Source organism: Taeniopygia guttata, chromosome 14 (assembly GCF_048771995.1).
Source record: "Taeniopygia guttata chromosome 14, bTaeGut7.mat, whole genome shotgun sequence".
Taxonomy (NCBI): domain Eukaryota; kingdom Metazoa; phylum Chordata; class Aves; order Passeriformes; family Estrildidae; genus Taeniopygia; species Taeniopygia guttata.
Genome location: NC_133039.1, coordinates 13,384,181 through 13,405,702, shown reverse-complemented (window position 1 = coordinate 13,405,702; position 21,522 = coordinate 13,384,181). Strand labels below are relative to the sequence as shown.

Here is a 21,522-nt window from a genome sequence, read left to right as displayed (position 1 = left end):
TCCACTCCTCGGTCTTTCATGTTAATCATTAATTCATCGATACAAAGGATGAAAGAACTGGGGGTATTCAGCCTGGGTTGGAGAAGGCACGCAGAGACATTAGAGCCCCTTCCAGTGGCTAAAGGGCCTTCAAGAGAGCTGGAGAGAGACTTTGGATAAAGGCCTGGAGTGACAAGAAAAGGGGGAATGGCTTCACACTGACAGAGGGGATATTGGGAGGAAATTGTTCCCTGTGAGGGTGGACAGCCCTGGCACAGGTGCCCAGAGCAGCTGTGGCTGCCCCTGGATCCCTGGCAGTGCCCAAGGCCAGGTTGGACAGGACCTGGAATAACGGTAGGTGCCCCTGCCTATTTCAGGGGGTGGAACGGAGTGATCTTTAAGGTTCCTTCCAACCCAAATTATTTTGTGGTTCTACTCCAAAAAGGCATGAACACGCATTCTGATGAACATGCATGGTCACAAGCTGGCTTTACAGAGAGCTGCATTAATTACTCCCCCAGTTCCCTAAATAACAAGTGTCTGGCCTGCAGAAAAAAATCTTGGCTTCAGCTTTTATCCAGATGGAGCATATGGTAAAAATGGGGGCAAAATACCATTTTTCCTCACAACATTCTGTGGACATGCAGCTGGGGCCATTGATTCATAAACAAGTGTTTGCACAAAGGGTATAAGGGAAAGTCTGATGAATCCAAGTGGGTTTACTCCCATTTGTGTAATAAAATACTCATACCAGGATAGCACCAGCTAGGATCCAGTGATGCAGAGAATGGCATTTACTGCCTACCCCTTTTGTGAATTTGGAAGGGAGAAGGATAAATTGCTGACTATAATTTTAGGGGACATTGACAGCTTTGGAGGTGCAGCCAGGAGTATGAGTAGCTAAAGGTTCTTGTGAAGGCAGAAACAGGGACCAGCTAATTTGAGCATGGAGTCATGTTAAAATGTGGGTAGGGTGTGGTAGGGCAGAGGAAAAACTCTGACACTCCTGTAAACCGTGAATGGAGCCCAGAATTTCCAAATGTTACTATTCCAGTTTAATAAGAAGGTGTAAAAAAATACCCAAACAAACCATGAATGCAGCAAACACAGAGTCTGTTACACAATATTAATTCTTTTTGAGCATGAAAAAGCAGCTGCTATAATTTGGAACCCAAAGCAACTTCAAGAATTCACTGAAAAGCCCTTAAATCATTGTAAAGCGTGATAGCACTGCTACTGTAACTGTGTAAAAAAAAAGAAGAAAAGGAAAGGAATAAATCTTGACTAAATGAATATATCTTATAGGTATTGATACTGGAGATCTCTGTATGATGTTTTAGTTAAAATAGATAAAAATAAGCTCACAAGTGTGGCAGCATGTAGCAGCAGTGGTGCGATCGTGATCCAGGGAAGCCACCACCGACAGCAGGGAAAACAGACAAGTTTTTTTGTGTAGTATGAGAGTCCATTTTATTCCCCCCCTCAACCCCATGCTGGGGGGAGCAGGGGGCAGAGGCCCGAGAGCCTGAGCGAAGCCCAGAGAGCCTGAGAGCCTTATCTAAAGTTTTGCACGCCATCTATACCAGACTCTGCACGCTGGAAAAGCAAAAAATGGCTAACATTTTTAGCACCGGGTGGGGGGAATAAAATGGACTCTTGTACTGCACAAAAAAAACTTGTCTCGTCTGTTTTCCCTGCTGTTGGAGGTGGCCTCCCTGGATCATGATTGCATCACCGCTGCTACATGTGCTACACACAAGAGTGAGGAATTCCTGGAGGGATGTTACCTGCTGGCTGCACAGATGTGTTTAGCTCCAGTCTGAAATGATATATTTGTGTATTAGCAAAGACAACAATCATTTTAAAATTATTAACAATGTTGACTCAGTGTCTCTGAAAGAGCACCTCGGATTTCCTGACTTACATGGTTCACATCCCAGCATTAATCTGGTATTAATAGAAAAAAGGAAGACCAAGAAAGTATGTGAAAAGAAAGATAACCAAACATCAAACTGATCTTTCAGCAAATTATGAAACTTAAAGGAGAAACTGAGCAATAATGGGAGCTATGGGAAGGATTTCCTGGGGTCAGACTAGTTCAGCTCTGCAGACTTTTCCCCTGTGGGAGTCTGTGGGACAGGCACTCTCAGGATGCTGGCTTCTTTGGCAGCAGATCTATTTCATGCTCAAAGGAAGTATTTAAAGCTTTTAGCACCTGAGGAATGCAAATTGCTCCAAGCGACAGCATATGCCATGTTCTTCATTTGTCCAATAACTTCACTGTTACAGAATCAACGCCTAAAATAGCCTCCTGTAAAAGCAGATCAGTTTGAGGAGATTAAAGTTCCCCTCCCTGTGGGGCAAAAACTTTTTAATGTGAGAGGAATGACTTGGAATCTGCAGTTAGAAAATCTGGCTGGTGGAAACCCTGGGGTCTGTGGCACAATGGCTGCATACAGCGCGCCAGGCTTTTCTTGGAGCAAAAACTGTTTGCAGAGTGGTTCCCTACAGCTCCCAGGCTGTGCAGAGCCCTGACTTATCATCCTTTTACAGCCAGGACAGCAGAGCAGCATGGAAGCAGGACAAAGCAGTAGGGGCAGATTTTCAAATTTTCTCTTTGTAAGGTGCCAAATGAACCTTCTGCTGAAAAGCCTCCTCTGTCCCATTAGGAGGAGACACGGAATTCCCCACCGGCCATCGCCTGGACACTTCACGTGGCCACGCTGCTCTTGCCAGCAGCATGGGACAGCTGCACCACTTCATGAGCCAACTCTTGAAGAATTCCCGTGGATGAAAGCACTCCAAACAGCACAGGGTTTTTATGACATCCCCTCCTGGCCTCTCCTGACATCCAGTCTTGGCTGCCGCTTCCTACTTATCCGCAACTGCCAGTGTGGCTTATCCAGAGCTATTTCCAACCAGCCTCTGAGGTACATACAGCGCTCCAAAACCCGGTGCTAGGAGGGAGAGGTGCTGGGAGCTACTTTGGTATCTCCCACACCCAAGCTGAGCCACAGATCAAATGTCCAGTTTTGTAAACCAAGCCCATTCAATTCGTTATGTAAGCAGATGTTGTGTGTATTATCCTAAATTTGGGGATATCCATGATAGGTACCAGTCTACCTGCTTTGCATTCAGGGTGCTGGGAACCCTTCCAAGTGCACTGCAAGGAATGGGAAAATCCAGTAAAGCAACACAGCTTCTGGGAGCCTCAGCTCTGGACCAGAGAGGGCAAGCAAGTCCTATTTAGTAACCTATTAATGGTATTTGTTTGTTTGTTTTGTGTGAAAGACATTTTTGTTCTCTGACAAGACAGAAATGGTTGGCTTCACAGGATTGCTCAATGCAGAGTAACAAATAGATTTGGTATTAGGAGGAAATTCTTCCCTATAAGGGTGGTAGGCCCTGGAACAGGTTGCCCAGAGAAAGTGTGGCTGTCCAGTCCCTGGAAATGTCCAAGACCAACTTGGCCAGGGCTTGGAGCAACCTGGGATAGTGGAAAGTGTTCCTGCCCATGGCAGGGGTGGAACTGGATGGGCTTTAAGGTTCCTTCCATCCCAAACCATTTAAAAAAAAAAAAAAAAAAAAAAAAAAGCTGAAAACTCAAGTGAGCAGGGCAAACTGCTGGGCTCTGCTCCCTGCATCTGTAGGACGGACAGCTTGCATGGTATCCCTGGTGAAACTGGTTTTGGTTTTGGTGGTACCATAGGACAGCCATGCCTGGGAACCTCTCCTAACTGCACAGGAACAATGGAAGCCAGAGTGAGATCAAAGACTCAGCTAAACTAGCAGGAGGTGAGGAAAGATGAGATGGAGCTGCACCAACAATCAGCTAAGCTTTTTTAAAATGTTAGTTTCCTGTTCTGAAGGGGTTAAAGACAGTTAATTCTGTATTTTCTAGATCAAGATGCAAGCATGCTTATAAATCAGTCAGAACAGAGAAAAGGTATACATGAGAGGATTGGAGGGCTTTGTGGAGAAATATGTATGTGTCTGTCCAGTCAGCATTGCAAGCCTGAGAGCTTGCATCTCCAGCTCTGCCCCTCTGCTGACAGTGCTCAGAATGTGCTGGATGCAGGGAAAAAGCCAATTAAAGAAATTCCTCTGGCTCCTTGCCCCCAACCACTTATTCTTGCCTCTCCTTCAGAAGAAATTCCTCTTCACTATACCAGTACAGTGACATGCAGAGCTGTGCTTAAACCAGGTCCCTGAGCTGGAGGAGTCTCACATCCCTTCTCTGTGCTGCCACTGCCATATCTGTGCCCTCTGGACTGAGCAACACCTCACCTTTGACATGGATGGCCTGGAGCAGTAAGAGCAGAAACAGGCAGAAATAGGGTGCAAAGCTGAGGTCGTGGCAGTACACTGAGGAATCGCCATTTTTCTGCATCCTGTGCAAAGTCAGTGTGCCAACAGATAGCAGCAGTTCAGATAAGCTCCACCAGTGTCTCATAACAGATGAAAAATTGGGCAAATTAGGAGGCAGTTGAGCTGATGATGATAATTTGTTTTTACAGGACTAATCCTGTATCTTTTGCAATACAGAATTGCTGCTGGGAGGGAGCTTTTAAAGATGATGCTTATGTGTATGAGTGTACTGGGATAAAAATTGGTCACACACTTACTGGCTCCCCTGGGATAAAACATCAGAGCATTTTCCAAAAGAGACCAGAAGTTAAATAGTGAGTGGGACTTGCTCACTCTCTGTCTCAGAGGTTCATTACAAAACTTGGCATGGAGAGTGAGCAAAGACTGAAAAGGAAAGGAAGTGGCCTAGAAAGTGCCAGGATCAAAAAGAAAGGGACAATCAACACATACACTGAGAAGCTTATTTCCATAGGACACTGTGAGTACTAAAATGTTTGGGTTGAAGAAATACGAGGAAGAAAAGTCTGTCCAGGCTAATACACACAGACATAGCATCTCTGCTTCAGGAAGTCCCCGAGCCACAAACCACTATGTCTGGTGGAGTATTTAGGAGAAATATTACTCCATACATGACCTGTTTTCATACTGTCTGTAAGCTTTGACAATTGGCTGCTGTAGGGGTTGGATATCTTCTGCTCTGTGGATCTGTTATCTGACTCATCCCCCTCTTGGAGTTATGCAGGAGTCACAATTGGTTTGCTCATCTGCTTAGCTGGTATCCTCTAGTAAATCTGAATTCATCCAGGAAATGCTCAGAAGGTGAAAGAGAATGCTCAAAGAGTGAAAATACCCCAAATTGTTCTTTGGTGAAACAGGACTGCCCACCCAGCCCCTGGTGTTTGCTATCACAGACATCCAAATTTAGGAAACATATGGGTGTGGGCATACTTAAAGTCATTGACCACAGGCATGACATAGCACTGGTTACTAAAACTGACCTGAAGTTGTTTGCCTTGCAGGATATGGTAAAGAGACTCGGATTGAATATCATTGAGTAAGGTCACAGGAGTTAAGCTTGAAATAGCAGAACTTGAGAACATTTGGGATGTAAACAGGTGACTGGAGGGAGTATGTCACAGGCTTTTTGCAAGGGATAATCATTGACCAGAACTGTTAGCACAGATGACCTGGTTTGAGAAAGGCTTTCCTGCCTGTATCCCTGCTGGCAACGTGAAGATTAGATCTGTATACACTGCAAGTTAATTATAGTTGGATTAATTTGTGACTCCATCCTGCTTTTCCTCTTAGGTTAAAAGAAAAATTAAAATGCTGCAAGAGACAAGCTCATCTAAACTCACAAGGCAGAGCAAAAGACAGAGGGCCTTTCTCTTGGGGTCTGCATTTCAAGTTTAGTTGTTGTAACTTAAATTGCTGCTACATTTCCCTGTTAACCTTTTTTCTCAGGGTAAGAAAATTTACACACTCACCTTGTCTGTCTCCTTCTCTTTTAAATCTGAAGGCTGAGTTCCTGTAGTTTCTGTAATAAAACCTGGTTTCTAGATAGGGGGAAATGATCTGGAATCACACACTCCTTCCAAAAAGAAACAAGTATGTGCTCAGCAGTTCCCTGCACTGTTTGAAGTGTTCTGGGTGATCAGAAGTGGCCAGGCAGTGCATGCATTGGCATGCAGCCTGTGGGACACAGGAGGTGGATGGTGTGGGAGGGCTGGGGACAGGAGAGCTGTCAGCATCTCCAGGTCCTCAGGAAAGCAAGAGGAGACAGAGGTTATTGTGGAAAGGAAGGGAAAGGAAATGGGACAGAGGAGCCTAGGAAACTGTACTTTGTTCCATTGCTCAGAGAGTAACTTAAACATGAAGGATCTCCAGTTTCTGTCTGAGGCCCCGTTTAAACAAAAGGGTTCTTGAACTCTCAAATCTGTCTTCAAACAAATCCCTTAGGTTTGATGTGATTATTTGTTTCCCAGAACAGCACAGGCAGCCAGGGCTCCAGGGTAAGAATTCAAGTAACTGGAAAGCAGTAGGGTGCACCCTCTGCATATCAATTTTTCAGTTGGCATCAGACTTTGTGTTCCAGTTCCAAGAACTGCCACAGAAAACAAACTCCTCCTTTTGAAGAGATGGGAACTCACATATTCCCAGGGAAAAAAAAACCCAAAAAAACGGTCTAGGCACATAAATACAGTATAGGTAAAGTTTGCTTTTGCATGTAAATCACTAATGCTTTCTGCAGTGCTCACTCATTTTTAACATCTCCATCCTCACCCGCTGCTTCAGTCAGGATGGGTCTGTGTTGTGGCTTTGCAATTCAGCAAAGCTGTCTTTTACTTTAGAAATGTAAAAAATAAATTTAAAAAAGAAGAAAGAAAAGATCATATCCTTACCAATAAAACTATGTAGTAAAGCCCCAGCATAAATGTAATTGATAATGAAAGATGAGTCCCTTTACTAAGGGATCTCACTCTCTTTGAGGTATTAATTCCTCCAAAGTAACCAGGAATGCTTCTTGGCAGTGTAATCCTCATCTCTGTGTAAGTGGTTTTTATCCATCTTCGGAGGTAAATCAAGTGCCTAAGGAATCATCTCTGCTGAGATTTCTCCTGAAATTGGGCAAAGATGGTGACTGGGCTCCAGCTCTTTTGGGCCATCCAAGCCTCTCTGCAACCAACTCTCAGATGACTTTGTCTAGGTTACCAAGATTAAACCCAAGACACTTTCTCTGCCAAGCAGAGCTATGGCTAAGGCAGCCTCTCCTGGCATTCCTGTGTGGTTTGGGGTGATTATACTGAAGTCAGAAATTCCCTGGGACATACCTACCCTAACCAAGGGTCTTGACACATACGAAGGAGCTGATTTAACCAGTGCTGCTGAATCTGCTGCTTCCCCATCTCCTTGTCCTTCAGTGTCATGGGTGGCCAAAGAGGACATGTAAGAACTGACATCAGAAGCAGGTTTTATTCCCAGAGCAGAATATGTGCATTTCCATAAGGGATATAAACTGTGCTCTCTTTCCAAGCAGGAATCTCTTTTCCCTACTGTGGATTGCTGCCCATCAGAGCTTGGTTTCCCTTTTTGGTCTAGAAGCTGATTGAGATCGACACCACATCTGCTTGCAATGATCTGACTTTCTTGTCTTTCTCTGGGCAGCTTCACTGAAGGCAAATCATATGTGTATAATGTGCACATCCATGTTGCTTTTGTTGGAATATGAATCTCTTTTGGCCTCATGGTAAAATACATCATCACGTGGATGATGGAGAAACAGAATTTTGACTGTAAAGATAGGAACACAGAGCCAATATAAATATTCACTGAAAAAATAGGAATTACTTTCAAAAGAGCTAAACTCCCAATTTATTTCTTCCTGCTTCCTGAAAATTTATCACACTTGCCTAGCTCGTGGCTTTTTCCTACTTACCTGTTTTCTCTCTGCTGATGTGTTTCAGAAAGTGCAGCAGGAGCTGTGTCTTGCTACTTTTGTGGGCTGCAGCAGCTATTTAAATCAAAACTTGAATTTGTGTCTTTAGTGGGATTCGTGGGTTAGTTCTACTCTTAACAAATTTGTAGTGACACACAGTAACCAAAAATACTTTGGAGTAAGTCAGAATTCCTGCATTCCTCTTTGTGTATATAAAATGATCAGAGTTGGGGTTTGGGGTTTTCTTTTTTGGTCAGAACTGCTGGAGAATTCTTCAGCATGTTGACAGAGGAAAAAAAATTTAAACTGCCTTAGTGCAGTCAACACATTTGTTTCACTTTTCTCTCCACCTTTCTGAACAGTAAACCAACCAGTACTGGAGAGAAAAGGACAAAATTCGGAGTTCAGTGGCCACTGGGAGAGTGGTTTTGGTTACCCTGAAGGAGGTGAGGGAGGGGGATCAAATAATACCTTGAGCTGCTCCTGGAGCTTATAAGGACCTCATAAATGCAGGAAGCCACTGGTAGTAACCAAGGAAATTCTGCTTGCCATGCACCAGACAGGGCCTGGAATGGTGGTGGGACCTCCATCCTTGAAGATTTTTCAACTCTACTGGGCAAGGCAGTGACCAACTTGCTCTGACTTTCCAGCCAGTCCTGCTTGGGGCAGGAGGTTGGACAGGAGACCTCCAGAGCTCCTGTGCCACCAAAATTGTTCTGTAGATTCTTTGTATACTTAAGGATCAAGCAGTCCATTGCTGCTGTCAGCCACAATCACCACTTGGCCCAACTCAAAGCAGACAAATTTGCAGTTTGCTGGCCCTTTGCTGCAAGAATCCCACCAGCAATGGTTTCCTTGATTTCACCAAAAAGGCAACTGCTGCTCCAGCAGAAATGTTCATCTTTCACAAGCCTGATGAATACAGGTTTCTTATGAAGAATGCACAGAAATGTGCTCTTTCTGCCCACGGTGGAACTCAAAGAGCAGTTATCTATTGCCTGAGGGACTAGTCTAAGCCCTTCTTTTTGAAACTCTTCCTTAAAGAGGTCTTCCTACCTCCATGCCCCAAGTTTCCTGCCTGCAGTCTCATCTCCTGCGGTGGCTAAGGCCCCAAAACACCATGGAGGAGGTATTTCAGATTCCTTTTGCCTTGGCAGAAATGGCTGCAAGGGGGAAAAGGATGGGAGGGGACCAGGGTGGCTTAACAAGCATGTGGGAGTGAGGAGCAGAGAGAGGCACTGGAAATGCTGAGTGACTTGGGGGACTCAGATTGCAGAGTGTGCCTTTTTGCCAGAAACTGTGAGTGGCCAGATGTCACATCCCTCCTGGGAGGGCTTGCAGTACAACGAGGCTTCTTGCCTGTTTTTGCATTAGGAGACTCCTGACAGGCACTTTATCACTTACTGACTCACATCTGGATGCCCATTAATTTTGTTCTGTCACTCCTGTCATTTTCATTTCCATAGCATATCCCATACTTGGCCTGCTGATGTGTAGCATTTCTACAGCATCACTTCTCCAGATGTCAGCTTCAAACTGGAGATTGAAACATCTGGGGAGGAAAAAAAAAAGGCAGAAGCTTTGGCAACTGGGGTGGTGCATGTTATGACAGGTTTGGAAGGGAAGCACAATAGCTGATATATTTGCTGCAGTGGCTACAGCCAAATAGCTGAGGTGTTATTTACACATGCTATTTACACACCTCACACTGGCATCCACACCAAATTCATTACAAGCCAACTCCTATTTGAATTGAGTTTAGGTTTTTTGACTAAGAGGTTTAGAAGTTAAATGTTGTATAACAAATTTTTGGAGTCGGTGCTGTCTGTCTGGAGCAATTTCTGTGGATTAGCTGAGCTCTCACAAATGCTTTCCACAAGCATTTTGCTGGACAGTTAGAGGAACTGCCATCCTATTTTCCCAGGCTGACTGATTGAAGTTTAAAAACCCCCTGCTCTAATCAGAGATAAATGGAGTGATCATGAGAAAGGAAGTGCTTCTGTGAGTAACTCCTCTGTCCTGCGCTGTCACCCTGCAGCATGCTGTCTGCCCTTTCCCAAGGGAAGTGCATGCACGTGGCTGATCCCACTATTTTGGGATAATGGATATTCCTGGGATTTGCTGTGGGTGGGAACAAGAGAAGCTGAGTTTCCATGTCAGCCCTCTCCTGTGGTCTCCTGGCCATGGCACAGTGAGGTGCTCCCAGGGGCTGCCTTCATCCTCTTCCTTTGGCACCTGGGTCTCTGCTGCTGGCATCCACAACAGATTTTGAGCCTGACCTCTAAAAATGGAAAGGAGTTAAACTATTTTAGGGACTGCAGGGAGGAAGGTCAAGGGAGTTTCAGAGCCATGGGGAAAGAACAGGATGCCAGCAGAGAGGGTTGGGACCAGTGATGTGGACTGCAGACACAAACTTGGGATATGGAGATAATTCCACAATGAGAAACAAATGAGCCACTGGTGTAGTGGTCTAGAGTAACAAAAAAACTGGGACATTAAAGAAACTGCCGAGCAGCATTTTATCCAGTTGGTGTTCATGGGATGGGTCTTCCCAACACTAAAGGCAGATGTTAAAGTGGCATTGCAGACTGCAGGAACCTGAGCAAAACAAAAAAACCCTCCAAAGCTCCAAACTTTGTCTTTAACCATGCCAGTGCTGTCAGAATTGCTTGGTCCATGCACACTGTGATGTGTTCAGGAAAATCCCTTATGTCTGAGACCCCCTGTGAGATGTGCACATCGCAGGCCAGGCCTGGGGGCATTTCAGGGCTGCTCTTGCATTAACCAGCAGGTATTTTCTGGGAGGTTTGGAAAATGGGCAGCACAGGAGGATGTTACCTTGCACAGGTGAGGGTCACTTGTCTGGAAAATATATTTTTTCAATTTCCAGTTTTCTGCGTAGAGCTGTGCTCAAGGTGAAGCAAGTTTAACACTGGTGAAATGCATCCCCTGGAAGCTATCTGCTGTGGGCTTTTGCAGCTGGGCATCCAGGGGCTTTCTCAAGGAACCTCTCTGCCCAAGCAGCTCTGGAAACCCATCTGCCAGTGCTCCCCAGTGCCAGGGAGCTGTCCTGGGTGGCCCTGGGGAAGCAGGATGGGCACATACCCAATGATCTGTCCAAAAAATTGATCCAGCATCCCAAACTGGCCACAGGCCTTCAGCTGGTGTGGTGCCACCACTCAGCTGGCTGCAGAGATAGGGCATCTCTGTGCCCCCTGGGAACCACCAGGCCCCCACCTAAAAAGGGACAGGGTGTGGGGCAGTGAAAGGGCTTTGAGACTTAAACTGAGCTGACATCCTGCAGCTGTAAAATGAGATGAAAACTCTGTGTACATTTGGAGCTAAGTTTAACCCCAGTCCTTCCTAACCTGTGCCCACGTAATTGGAGATTTGCCAGATTAGCCCACTGTAGAACATGTGTGATATTTTGGGAAGAAGAAGGGATTTTTTTTCTCTCCCTAGAGCTTTTGCCAAACCTCAGTTTCTGAGCCTGAGGATGTAGCTTAGGCAGCAGGATCCTGGTACAGGAGCTCTCTGCGTGGCCAAGGGAAAGTAAACCAGGAGGAAGGGCAGCGGTGGTGGATGGTTGAGCCCACGGCTTTCCCAGGCTTGCTGAGCTGCCCAGCACCACGGCACTGCGGGATTGGGGTCAGGCAGGACTCGCTGCTGCGCCTCCCTGCTCTGGTCCCAGCATGAGCTGTGAGGGAGCCCAGGATTCCCAAGCTACTCTGGGCACTAAGCCACTGGCCTCCTTCCCGTTAGCCATAATCACTGGTCTGCTGGAAAATTTATGAGACCTGCTGTAGTGATATTCATGAATACAGAAGCTGTTGTAAATGTAATTTGTTTCTAGGATTTGACATTCTTTATCTGAGCCACTTCAGGCACCCATCATTTGTGATGGTTATGACAGAGCTTCTGCTGATGGACTTGGATAGCTGTGAGCTCCTGTCAAGGGTTGCAGGTTGATCGCTGCCTCTCCCAGAGTCCAGCTTGTGCCAAGAAGCATGGCACTTATTCCCTCTGCTTTGGAGCTATTTCTGGAAATGTTGTTGTTAGCCATTAAAGTCACTAACCCTATTTTCAAGGTTATTACAGTATTTAACTTGGCTGCTCCAGTGTGGTTTTAAAGTTGTATTTCCAGCATATGATATGGGGTAAAAATAGTTGGTGTCTAATTAGAATAATCCCTGGAGAAACTCAGATTCTTCAAATGCACAATGAGTTGTTCTCACAACATGGCAGGCACATTTCAGTCAGTGATAAGGTGTCAACCTGGATGAGGAGAGGCTGCAGTCAGAGAGCCCAGGAGAAAATTCCTGAGAAAGCCCTGGGAGCATTTCATATCTCAGGAGACAGCGGCTTTTCCAGTCTGGATGCTTAGGTGGGACTTAGGTGACCATCATCAACAGCTTCTGCACACACATTTAGCTTTTCCTTTCCTGAGTTCCTGAGTGGGTGTGTGAGAAAAATCCCCTGCCTCATCCATTGCTGGAATTTCTGGGAATCAGGCAGACTGTGGCTGCAGCGTTACGGTTTGGGGTTTGGGATGATGGTGCCAGAAATAGTATTTTGCAAGCAGCAGCATGCAGCAGTCCAGCAGGCAGTCAGATTCCACTGGGCTATCATTATCCCGTGAAACATTCCTGTGTCTGCAGTGGGCACGGGGGCTGAGGGCCAGCAGTGGCCTTTGGGCTTCCCACCAGCCCAGCTCCATCCCGCAGAGGGAGATGAGTCAGGCCCTCAGCTCTGCCACTCTGGTTGCTGGAGAATGCTCCAGATCCACAATTCCCAATAAACAATCAGCAACTGTGCTCTGGGGAGCTCTGGTGCAGGTGATGAAGTCTAAGAGTTCTGGATGAGCTGCTGGCTCTGCTGGGCAGCCCCCAATCCACAGGTGGCTCCTGAAGTTGTGCTAAATCCCACATCCATGTCCTTAGGGATCATGGGGAACATTCTGCTGGAGAAGATGGGGAGGCTGGGGAGTGGCTTAGCTTTCCCTCTCAAAGCCTGCCAAGTTGGGTTTAGCATGGCTTTGCCCAGATACCCTGAGCAAGTCCTCTCCAGGGCTCAGTCTTGTTTCATTTTTTTGTTCAAGACTGAAACCAGATACAGAAATAAAAATGTGAGGCAAATGCTACCAAGTTAGTGGGGAGTAGTTTGGACATTTCGTCCCTCCTCCCTCCAGTGCTTCCCTGGGCATTGGAAAGTGCCCTCAGCTGGCCAGGACCCCCTGTCCTCCAGAATAACACCCTGGGGCTCAGAGGTGCTCTGTGTGGGACATGCATTGCTTCCCTCCCCCAGACGGATGGAAATATTTCTGTTGTCCAAAATTAGTTTCTAAATGTGGTGGAATTTTCTTTCAGCAGGAATTGTTGAAAATCTGGTCCTCGTTGTGAAGAGGAATGGCAACTTCATCCAAACCCCCTTCTTTGGAATTTCTCACCCAAAGAGAACAGCAGATTTCAAGCGTTTTGTCCCAGGGTAGCTCCCAGGATATCTCTGAGAGGCTGAGGCAGGGGCTCGCTGGGTGCTCTGAGGCTGATTGGATTTTCACTCTAGCAGTGTTTTGAGTGTTACAGCTAAAAAAGAATATTACTGTGCTGGTGTGGAAGATGCTTCTCATCTCCTCCAGTGAGACTGGGCTGCCTGGGGTGTGTGCACAAGTCCTTCATGACACCCCCTCTTTGCAAAGGGCTGCAGAGCTTTGGGTCATGCACCCCAAACCCACGCTGATACAATGAGAGTACAGCAAGGCAGAGTGTCACTAATCTTATTTAAGAATGACATATCTTATTTTCCATGTCTTTTTGTACCATCTGGACCTCTGGGGAAATATCTGGAGCGGCCTGGCAAATTCCCAATTGCACATCTGAAAAGAGTTATTTTCAAAAGGCCACAAAACCAACTGTTTGTGAGGGCTGATTTCAGAGTCTGACCTCACTTTGAGCAGTGGCTCCTCAGCGGTTTGGTTGCCAGGGTCAGGCTTTTTTTTAAAATTTATGACAAAACTCAAGCTCAAGACATAAAACACAACTGCCTTTCAATATTAAGATGGACTCTTTGGCACTGAACAACAAGGCAGATAATTTTATTTGAGGCCTTGATTACAGAATCTCTTTGTGTGAAATCCTTGCAGAGAAGCATTATCTCATTGCACTAAACAACCAGCCTCAGTGGGCACCGAGGGAGCATCTATGCCCAGGCCTATTTTGGGACTCTGATCCCAGTGGCTCTTTTGCTCAAAAGTAGGTCAGATTTTAGTCCTTTTCCAGTAGGAAAATTAAGAGCAAGTTCAGGTACAAGATTTCCAAGAAACCAGAAGAAATTGCTGCTTCTATTTCTAGAAGCCCTGCCAGGGACAAACTCCTTTGTACTCAGGTAACTCCTCTCCTAACTTTACCATATGATTGATGACTCAAATGACGAGGTTTCATTTCCCATTTCTACCTGAGATTTCCTGTTTGGGCCCTTCCCAGATGCAATGAGAAAGGTTACCACAAAGATATTTATGGACCTAGAACTAGAGCTGCTAAATTTGTAATTGCCCAGCCCCAGGGCGGAACATGCTTTTAGCTGAATCAGTAGCTGTAAGAATACAGCACCTACCGTGAAAAACTGGCCTCACTTGCACCACCACTCACCTACCGAGGTTCCTTGGGGGTGATGATGTGCAACAAAATCATATTAGACTTCGTGAGGGCTGACTCTGAGTCAGCAGCACTGGATGCTGTGGTCTCTCCATCTTCCCTGGTCCCTGACGTGCTCAGAGTGCTGTGCTGGCACTCTCCTGTCTTTCAAATGCTTCCCCTGGAAGAGTTTCTTAAGTGTTTGGTTTTGCTATTTCTGGGGATGCTGATTTTTCCTTGGAAATGTGCATTTGGAATCAGAAGCAGCACTCCTGTGGACAGCACAGTGTGTATATCAGCCAGTGGTTTATACAAGATCAGTGCTTAAGATGCTGCAGGTGAATCTAAGCTCAGCACCAAGGCTGAAGAGCTTATGCTGGAGATGTGTCTCATCCAGGAGCTTTGTCCCAGTAGCCTGGGATCCCTCCCACATGTCCCAGCCGTGCTCCTGCTGGAATGCCAATGGGGCTGATGCCATGAGCCCAAAGGATGTGCGCACACCTGGGACTTGGAGCATTACCTTCAGATCCACCAAGAAATAAATCAAGTCAGCTTTGCTCATGAATTCCACTTGCAGCTAGATCCAAACTTAACTCAGGAAAGGCACAAAAACATTTGTTCTCTCCATGGCAACCACATGGAAAGGATGATGGTGGGGATAGGCCCATTTCCAGAAAGAAGGGATGCACACTTTCCAAACAAACGAGGCTGGGGTGGCTCCTCTGCCAGGGCAGGAGGCCTGATCCAGGAGATGTGAGTACCAACATGCCTTGGCTCTCTGCCTGCAGCACTCCTGTCCTCCTCTCTGGTGTCTGAGCTGTCAAATCCTTCCACATTCCTGACCTAATCCACCCTCAGCAGTACTTGCTGCTCCTGCCAGGGGCATGTCTGCCCCTCGTCTCAGGAGCACGCCGTGGCAGGGTGGGATGCAGCCGTGTGGCCGGGTGCCTGTCCCACTCTGTGACTGGCACAGGGAGCCCTGTGCAGGCAGCCCCAGGCTCCTCTGCCCCTGTCACTGCTGCAGCAGGGCAGTGTTCATGCTCTGCAGCCAGGCTCAGCTGTGAACACTGTGGCATGTACAAATAGCCACTGCTGAAAGAACAAAAGCTCGGGGAGCAGAAAGGGTCCCTTGCTGCCAGGAAACCACATCTGAGCTCATTTACCACTGCCCTGCCGCTAATGATCATAGTGAGCGGCTTTGGTGGTCAGCTTATCAGCACGTTGCTGATTAAATAGCTCCAGCTGAGACAGCCTGAGCTACCACAGAATGAGTTAGGTTGGAAAAGACCTCTGAGATCATTGAGTTCAACCTATGACCAAGCACCACCTTGTCACCCAGCCCTGAACACCGAGTGCCACATCCAGTCTTTCCTTAAACACCTCCAGGGATGGTAACTCCACCACCCACCTGAGCAGTCAATTGCAATCTAATCATATTTTCTGTGAAAAAGTTCCTTCTAATGTCCAACCTAAACCTCCCCTAATGCCACTTCAGACTGTGTCCTCTCGTCAGGCTGGTTGCCTGGGAGCAGAGCCCAACCCCTGCCTGGCTGCCAGTGTGGTGTGTGCTCCAGTGAAAGAGCACGGGGCCCCTGGAGTGAAATCTTGCAGGCTCGTACCTCCTGCTGGCAAAGGGCACGAGGACCCAGCTTGCTCAGTTACAGCCCCTGACTTGGAGAGATGGTGGCACAGTGGAAGAAAGACACCTCTACCCACCAGCACAGCAATCCTTCCCCATGGGCTGTGGCCTACTCTTGGGAAGGCTGCCCCTTGCATGAGGCAAGTTGTTCTACTGGAGATGTCATGGACATGAAGAAGTTTGTGCAGTGAGCTGAGCAGTGAGTGTGGCTGCAGGGATTGCAGACACCGTACGGGTGTTTTCCAGCAAAAGGCCATGTAGGAGGCTGAGAAGGAAAAGCATACTGCTGGCAGTTACAGATGGTGAAAAAACCACAGAGCCAAAAGCCAGCCTTGAGAAAACATCCTGATCACCTCCCCCTGCAACCAGGAGTCACCACTGACCCATTCACGGCAGACACTCCTTTTTCTGTGAGCTTGCACAGATCCAGCGGTTCCTTCTCCTTGGCAAACCCATGGTGTGCCCAGCAGGGACGCCCTGCCACCCCAAACCGCTCCTGAGAGCTCAGCTCCCTGAAAAAGCATTTGGATGATCCTTATCCTGGTCTTTCCTACACTTCTCCAAAGCATGATGGAGCTGAGAGGCTACGAAGGATCTGTGGCTGCCAGTATGAAGGTGGCGTTGTGGTGAGCAAGGTTTGTCCATTTTTCCTGATTTCCCTGCTATAAATGAACCTGTGAGCTGAAGGACAGCTTTGTCCCTGTTCCCTCAATGTCTTCCTGTAGGTTTTTAGACAAGACATTGAGTCTCTTGATCCCAGGGAGGATAATCACTTCCATGGCTGTTGGCAAGGGGAGGAGCTGGCTGCCCTCAGTGCTCAGTAGCTTGAGGCTGAGCATTTGCTCCATTCCCTTGGTGAGAGGAGGAATTATTTACTAGGGAAAAGATCCTCATTAGAGCTGGAACACATCCCAGGGACCAGTGACCTCAAGAAAAAGCAAATTTGCTGGTGAAACCAAGAGCAGAGGTGAAAAGGCCAGTCTGGTGATGGGGTCTCTGCCCAAGCCAAGCCTGGTCAGCAGAGGCTGATGCTCTGCCAGGCTCGGGGAGCAGCAGGGGCACAAAGTCCCCACGGCAGCGTGCCTGGTGTTGGGGCTCGTGCCCCTGCTCCAGCCCCCCCACTCTGCAAACAGGAAGCTGGCAAGCAGCTGCTGAATAAGTCATTTTGGGGAGTTTGTACCAAACTGGCTTTCAACTCCTGAATGTGTAGGAAGGAAAAAGCTGTGAATACGCCTTTGTGACCAAGTTTGGCACCAGTCACACTCTGCGAAAGGGACAAGAATGTGGCCATTTAGAGGGGATTCAGCTGCCCTTTAAGAAATGAAATGATCCCTTCCCTTTCCTGCAAGGCTTTATTTGGGGGAGAATAGGACTGAGACAGTGAGCAGCTTCTTTCTCTTTCTGGCACTGAGGGCTGTGATCCAAACCGTCAATAGGGGAGCACAGGAGAGACCCCACTCCAGGAAAGCTGCAGAGCCCAGGGATGACCCACTGGTCCCTCCTGCTGCAGCCTGGCTGGGAAGAAACTGGACTGGGGCAGCAGAACTCCAGATCTGCCCTTTTCTGGCTAATCACGCGTGCCCTGAGGTGATTCCAGTCGGACTTCAGCAAAATGTCTGTCTGCCTCCTCCACAGGGCTCAGAGGGCTTTTGGAAACAAGCAGTTTGGAAGGTTTTGCCCTTTTCTGAAACAATTCCCCAGCCAGTTTTTGAGAAGTTTCTGTATATTACATGAAAAAATGGACCGTGTCCAAGCATTTGCGGGATTTGGTTTGTTTTTATTTTTGGAAAGGCTTAGATATTTCATACAGATCTTTCCTTTGTGAACAACTTGAAATCCAGGGGCTCTGTCGTAATTTGGAATGAAGACACGCTCTGTTTTATCAAACCCTTCAGGATGCTGGCTGCTTGCCTTCTGCCTAGCTGAGGCTTTGACCATGTTCACTGGAGCAATTGTCACATCCAGTGACAGAGGGAATGGGTCTCTGGGAGCGCCCGTCTACTTCAGCCGAGACCCCATGAGAAAAGCTTGGTCACACATACACCCAAAATTTTCCAAAGGGTGACTTAGGAGTCTTTTGAATGACTGGCTTTGGGACCTTGTAAGTCCTGAAGCAGTAGGAAGCTCCAGATGATTTCAAAATGATTCACGTGCCAGGAAAAAGGAAAACCAAGCAAGGCGGATATTAGTAGGTTGGCTAGTGCTGAACCCTGTCACTCCACTGGGATCATTTGATCCACATGTGGACTTTTTGTAAGAAATGTTTGTAATAAAATGTAATACATGCAGTAGGCTTGGGTGGGAGTCAAGATTAACAATTGCTTTCTTCTGGGCTTTCATTTCTTTCTTGCCTTCCCCTTGTTCGGCATCTTATGACAACCATAAACAGAGTATTTGTCAAAAACTTTGCTGGCAGCTTCCTGTTTCTGCCATGTCCTGCAGAAGGTCTGGAAAGACAGAGACAGCTCCACCAACAATTCCTCATCTAAGGTCAGCTACAGCTTCCTTGGTTGCTGCTCCAAAAGTTCTGCAGGAAAACAGGGAGCCTTTACAGCTCAGCATGTTTGACAGATGTTTGTAGGCTCGCTGCTGATGGGGTTAAAGTACAAATAATCTTTCTGTTTCTGTTTGCATAGCAGCAGTGTTTCAGTGCACACTGAGAGGCACTGGAGAGCCCAGGGAAGGGCCACTGGGAGCACTGGGGAGGAGAGCTCAGGGGTGGCTTTGCTCTCCCTGCAGGGTGAGGTGGAGAGGGTTGAACCCCAGGAGCCCTGCAAGGGCAGGAGGCTGCAGGAGCAGCAGGGAACCGGCTGCACGTTGGGATGGGATCTGTCGCTGCCAGAGTGGCTCAGGAGCCAGACAGGTGCTGGGACCTCTGTCCTCGGAGGCCTTGGAAATGCAACAGCAAGGCCACACTCCGGACATGCCAGAGACAGAGCTCATAACAGCTTTGGAAGCTGGTAACCCTCTCCTCTTCCATGGCTTTCGTTTTAACCTGAAAAATCAGAAATAGTACAGAAAGGAAAAACCAGCAAAGCAGTGACAGACTGGGAAGAGAAGCTATTTACTGGCAGCACAGGGGGATTGATAAAGTCAAAATCAGAACCTGTAAAATGAGATTGTTTGGAATAGTTTTTACACTAAATATTATTGTTCCTTAAGTCTAACTAACTGCAGGGTGACATTATTAAATTAATTTTTGCTGGAGATAGGATCTCTGTTACTGACTCTCAGAGAGAGTTGATTTTACTTTGAAATTTCAGCTTCTTACTTTACTTGCCTATGCCAAAACTATTCTTACAGATTTGTGTTAAGATCTGCTGGATTTACACAAAGCCTTGTTATTTTAGCTGAGCAAGTTCTTTACAAGCTTGTTGTCAGTAACTGAATTATTTTTTCTCCAATTACTGAGTTCATATTTTTACATCAAGATTACATATCTCTGCTCTTTCTTCAAAAAGTAGCTTATTGCTGACAGACAAACCAAAACTCCTCAGCTCATTTATGAACTCCTTAAGTTCATTTATGAATAACTGAACTGGAAATTTTGTTTCCCCAATTAAATTCCCTTTTAATTAATACAGGAGTTTAGGAGCTGGTGAGCTTCACTATGCCTAAAGCCAAGTTTGAGTCCTTTCTGCAGTGTTCTGTCTGAACTGGATCACTCTTATTGCCAATTTTGAATGTTCTCCTTCCAGGCCTGTCCACTGCAGCAGGTTAGAAGCCACCTGGGCTAGCCTGGAGGATGCCCTTACTGGCTGCAGGCTACCAAACCTTGCTGCTCCACCTGACAATATCTCACAGTGCTTTTGGGGGTTCTTTGGCATCTGCAGGGTCGATGTGCATGTTCCTACCTCTCGTGCTCCTTGTCTCATCAACAGGAGTGACTCTTAGTACTGGAATCAAGTGTGACACCAGTAGCTGATGCCCAGCCCTGAGGGTAGGACACAAACAAAGACCCCAAAGGCACCATGACATTCAGCTCACATTCCTTGGGGCTCATTTTTTCCTTCTGGCACCCCTCCCCTGTTCAGTAGAACCTGGACATTTAAATGAAAGTCCCTACTCAAAACCCAGGCGCCCAGAATTACGGATCAACAACTAAAAGGTAATTTGTGCAATTTGGATTCAGGCTCTTCCAGGCCTGCATTCCAACAGTGACGGTTTGATCACACCCTTGGCCACTGCTCTCTGTATTTGACTGCTTTATAAGAGTCCTTGTGTGCCTCTTGGAAATAAATCTGCCCAGTTTTGAAATTCTGAAGCAATATTATTTCATCTTTTGCCAAGAGTGGATTGGAAAATGATAAGCCTCTTTCAGGCTACATAAGAGATATTTGGGGAGTTTTATCTTACTTCTTCCATGACATTTTTATTCCTTCCATATGAAACACACACATATATGTATGTTAAAAGCACCTTTTTGTGTTGAAGTAAACTGGGGAGAAAGAAGCTATTTTGCTAAGTGACATTTCCTAAATAATTTGGAAGTCATAGCTTGCTTGCTTTACACATGCTTTTTTTTTTTTTGGCCAATTCCCTCAATGAGTTCACCAAAATGAAAATTGCCATTTTGATTTGAGTGGATTTTCTGGGTAAAATACAATTGAAAATAAATATTTATTTATTGGCTGGCCATGAAATCTAGTTATATCTCATTTCCAATCCTCCACCTCCTCCTGGCACTGCAAGCACACACATTCCCTTTGGCTAGAGCCAGGAATGATCAATTGCAATTAATCTGGGCAGAAAATGAAGGCCTGAGCTTTGATGTAATTTCCTTGTGCTCTGCTGGGCAGCAGCTCCTATGGCTGTGAGTGATCTGGGGTACCACCATCTTCCCAGATGAACATTTTGGCTCCTCTCCCTGCTTGTCTCCTGCTCCCCAGCCCCAGGTGGACTTGATGATGATGTGTGTGAAGGGAATTATCTGTCCTGATTTGGGCTGAATAACCTACAGGCAAGGATGGTGGGGCTTGGCTTTATTTTTGAACCATTTCCATGGGCTTAAACCCCAAATCCCTGCAGGCCTGCTGGCAGCTCAGCCCATGGCACATCCAGCATGGAACTGCCAGGCCAAAGCCACCTCTGTGTCCCTCCCTGCCACGGTGTGATCCCACACAATAATGTCTGCACTGTCTGCTGCTGCCTGAGGGTGACAGAGGCTTCCAAAGACCTTCTACCCAGTTTGAGGTTTCTGAACTTCAAGTACATCGAGTGGATTATAGGAAATTGAAGTTGCAACATAGCTGTATGTTAATAGAAGTTGGCTGGTTCTTTGGGGTTTTTTTTTGGGGAAGTGAAAGGTTTGCACTCTAAAAAATGTCAGTATTTTTTTTTTTTTTGCAGGTCAGCAGCACCATTCCCAGTTTGGCATCTACTCTGGGAGCATCTCCACTCCAAGCATTTTGCACCAACACTCCCACGGTGTGTGAGGAAGGACACTGCTGAGGCTGGGTGCTCAGAGAGCC

The 21,522-nt window shown here is 46.7% G+C and overlaps 1 long non-coding RNA gene across 1 annotated transcript; it reads left to right on the top strand.

Moving 5' to 3' along the window:
• The first annotated feature begins 1 nt into the window (after position 1).
• On the top strand, positions 2-5,833 carry LOC140685060 (uncharacterized). The gene is made up of 2 exons (XR_012058235.1): positions 2-333; positions 2,649-5,833. It is a non-coding gene; the product is annotated as an uncharacterized lncRNA (long non-coding RNA).
• Positions 5,834-21,522: the final 15,689 nt, after the last annotated feature.